Source organism: Tupaia chinensis, unplaced genomic scaffold (assembly GCF_000334495.1).
Source record: "Tupaia chinensis unplaced genomic scaffold, TupChi_1.0 Scaffold000132_1, whole genome shotgun sequence".
NCBI lineage: Eukaryota > Metazoa > Chordata > Mammalia > Scandentia > Tupaiidae > Tupaia > Tupaia belangeri.
In genome coordinates this window covers 330,890-334,953 of record NW_006159601.1, presented here as the reverse complement: position 1 = coordinate 334,953, position 4,064 = coordinate 330,890, and the positions used below count along the sequence as shown (strand labels likewise).

Below are 4,064 nucleotides of genomic sequence, written 5' to 3'. Positions count from 1 at the left end.
TAAATGTTCCTTCCAAAACTCACGTAGCAATTTATTTACCATTGTGATGGTATTAAGAGGTAGGACCTTCGAGAGGTGAGGAAGAGCTCTCATGCATGGATTAGTATTGTTATCTTGGGAGTAGCTTAGTTACTGCTGGAATGGCTCCTGATAAAGGATTATTTGGCCCAGCGTCCCTCTCTGTCTGGCACCTGCTTGCTTCCCTTATGCCATGTTATGAAACAACAGAGAGGCCGTTGCTAGATAGTTGGAAAAAAAATCAGAACGAAAAGTGACACATACCAAAATATTAATTTTAAAGCCTATCTATAAGATGTCCGTTAATAAACAGATGCTAATTTACAGAAGAGGAGGAAAATGGCCAATTCTTACCAGTTTAAACTTGCTTTAACTTTACTTGCTTTGTTACAACCAAAAACATAAAATTTTACAGCTTTTCTTAGAGGGTGATGATTAACTCTGAAGAAAGTGTGTTAGTCCAAAACGGCATTCTCAAGGTTTTCAACTGCAAACCGTGTGTACACTATTTGCAAGGATTTACAGCTCTCACGAGACCTAAAGCCATGAACTACATGGAACTCTGAGTGATGTGGAGATTTCACTCCACCGGCATGAAGGATTAATCCCCATGCAGTTTGCTTGAGGAGACAAACCTAGAGAAAACGCTGAGTTATTTCTTTTTTCTTCTTCCTCCCTTCCTCCCCTCCTTCCTTCCTTTGTGTATGTGCTGTAGGGCATCTGTGCCCTCCAGAGAGAGACAGAGACAGAGAGAGAGAAAGTGAGAAATCAGTACCAGCAGCACTCCCCACCCCACCCCCCAATCCTGTCTCCTCGACTTTCCACTCTGGATTCTGGGCACGTACATGCCCAGTGTGATTCTTGTCACTGGGCCCCAGATTGGGACCGAAAACTGGCCATATGGGACAGGACCTCAGCCTCCCCGCCACCTGCTGGTCCTGAGTTGTTTCTTGGTTGACAGTTGTGTGCTCTTCGAGGGAAGAACTTGGATGCGTTCCCTTCTGTGTATGCTTCTATATGGAATTCACTTAGAGATGGTCCCCATGCCTGGCGGGAAAGCACAGAGTAGTTTACCAGCACCCTTGGCCTCTCCAGGCAGAAGAGCTGGGAGCAGAGTAGCACCACCGTGGGCGGAAACCTGGCCAGGCTCACCTGGGCGTTCAGCATCAGGTGAAAAGCCAGCGCTTGGCACCAGGAAGCTGGGGGACAAGTCCTCTCTGGGTCACAGTGCCTCAGTCTGGACTGGCCTTACTCTGCCCCTGTGCACAGTGGCCACCCTGCGACCCTGTGAATGCCTCCTGCAGTGTCCTCACATAACCCCTGGGCTCCGGCTCTGTTCCTTCGATTCCTCCCTCCCAAGGTGCCGCTCCAACCGCCTTAGTGAGCGGGTCCCCTCTGGACACAGACAGCGGGACTTCCTGCATCACTCACTCCTCTCTGATGATAGTTTCCGTAGTAACTCGATTGATTCGTCATCTTGACTTTATGGTGAACTCAATAGCAAAGTGATAGCTTGATTACTGCTGTGGACACCCCGAGCGTGTGGAAGCCGCACGCCCTGCTGAGTGAGGCACAGCTCTTCCCCGGCTAGCTGCACAGTCTCCCTGGGTGACTCCCCTGCAGCGGGACGGCGGGATCGCTTCCACGGTTTGCTGTGAAGAAGAGCGCTGCTGGGCATGGGTGTCTGTGTACCTGTGTACAGCTGGGCGAGGACCTACAGTGGGCTGCTGGGGTGCAGGGTCCACACGTGCACATTTGGTAGGGAGCACCAGGCTTCCGAGTGTTCGGATCAGTCTGCGTCCCCATCACTGCAGGACAGGGCTCCAGCTGCCGTCGCAAGTCTTCAGCCGTTCTGGCAAACGTGTAGTCATAGTTCATTGTTGTAACTCAAACTTTCCTCATTTCTAATAAAAACAATCATCTCACATTTATTGATTATTTGTCGTCTTTTGTGAAGTTTAAAGACTTCACAAATGTCTGCTATGTTTCTATCGTATTGTCTGTCTTTTTTTGGGGGGGGAGAGGTTTTTGCTTTAGAGTGCGTGCGCTCACAAGAAAGAGAGAGAGACAGACAGAAAGCGAGAAAGCCCCCCCCAAGGGGAATGGCCACACCACAATCCTTTCTCCTCCATTCTCCTCTTGGGATCTTGGGCACGCACGCACACGCACCCGGTGTGAGTTTAAGCCACCGGGTCTGGGACTCAAACCGAGGTTCTACTACATGGGAGTCCAGTGACATAGACATTACGCCAACTACTGGTCCCTGTCTGTCTTTTCTTAACTGATGTAAAAGCTACTGATACATCCAAACTTGTCTATTGTATAGCCACTCCACTGTTCCGTGACTTGCCTTTCACTTCTACATTGTATCTTTTATTCTTACATTGAAAATAGATTTTCATTTGCATACAGTCTTAATTTATTGATCTTTCCCTTGCTGGTTACTGCTTTTCTTTTTACTTTTTTCTTTTGGAAGGATTTACCATACAGTGCATACATTCATTAGAGAGAGAAAGGGAAAGTGAGAAGGCCCTTCTCCCTGGGGGTGACTTCTCAGTCTCTGCCTCTCTGTCTCTCTCTTGTCTCTCTGGTGAGCAGATGTGCCTGTTAGCAAAAATCTCTAAAATAAATAAATAAAATTTATAAATCAATTCAAAATTTTATAAATTTGAATTTACAAATGATTCTAAGAATTAATTTTCTTTCTTTTGTAATTTGCCTTAGGGCTTGCGCACTCGCTGGAGCGAGAGAGACAGTGAGAGGGAACGCGAGGAATCATTCCCTGGGGGATGGCTGTGGCACAATCCCTTCTGCTCAGTCTCCTCCGGGACCCTGGGCATTCACGCACATGCCTGCTATGATTTTCAAGCCACCAGGGCCAGGGCTCCCACTGCAGCCAGGTGTGAGTCCAGCGACGCAGTCACCGCACCATCCGCTGGCCCTACTTCTCTCCTTTTTGTGAGGTTAACATAATGCTCCGAAGAGCAAACCCAAAATCTTGTGCTGTGTCATTTCTATATAGTCCTATCTTTGAGTTGCTAATATTTTATTTATAAAATATGCATTTGTATGCACAGGGAGAACCAGCCTATCACTTTTCTTTTGTCTAATGTCCTTGTTCGGTTTTGCTATCAAAGTTCTGCCCTCATGACTGCTCAAGCAGCGCATGTGCTAAAACTGAAACCAGACAGAGAGGATCGCACGGCCCTGCGCAAGGACGGCACGCAGCCGTGATGTGCTTCATACCTTTCGCATTCCACGTTACATTGACCCTGTCCGTACGGTGATAATAAGAAGCATGCACAGTTACCCGGCTCTCGTAAATACTATAGGGAGAGGGACCGGCAGATGGCATAATGGTTATGTCGCTAGACTCCCACATGGCTGACCACAGTTCTGGTCCTGGACTCACACTGGACACGTGTGCATGTATGCCCAAAACCCCAAGAGGAGAATGGAGGAGAAAGGATTGAGGCACGACCATCCTCCCAGGAGGTGATTTCTAGTTTTCTGTCTCTTTGTCTCTCTCCATCCCTGTCTCCAGCAAGCACACAGGCCCTAAAGCCAAAAAAGCCTGTCTCTCAAAAAAAAAAAAGCAAACTAAAAACAAACAAACAAAAAACTGTAGGAAATGTCCCCCTTTTTCTATTTTCTGACCTTCCCCTACCTCCCTTAAAAATTATATAATTTACTTGAACCTGGAATTTCATTTTGGGGTGGTGATGTGTGGAGTCAGAGGGGGAGAGATTTAATTACTGGTGCAATTCCTTGAATAGTTGTATGACTCTTCAAATCTTCTATTTCTTCTTGTGTCAATATTGGTTAATGTTATTTTCTGGAGATTATGTCCAGTTCATCCAAAATTTCGAACTTACTGGCATGAAGTAATCTATGATGTCTCCCTAAATTCATCCCAATGTACGTAGGACCTGTAGTGATGCCTCATCTTTTCATCCTTGATCTGGCTATTTATGCCTTGGAATTGATCAGTTTTATTACCCTCTTGAAGAGGCAAGTCTTGTTTTTGTTAGCATCGGTATCATTAG

General features: G+C 46.7%; 1 pseudogene; it reads left to right on the top strand.

Moving 5' to 3' along the window:
* Positions 1–3,169: 3,169 nt before the first annotated feature.
* LOC114007155 (uncharacterized) lies at positions 3,170–3,268 on the top strand (annotated as a pseudogene).
* Positions 3,269–4,064: the final 796 nt, after the last annotated feature.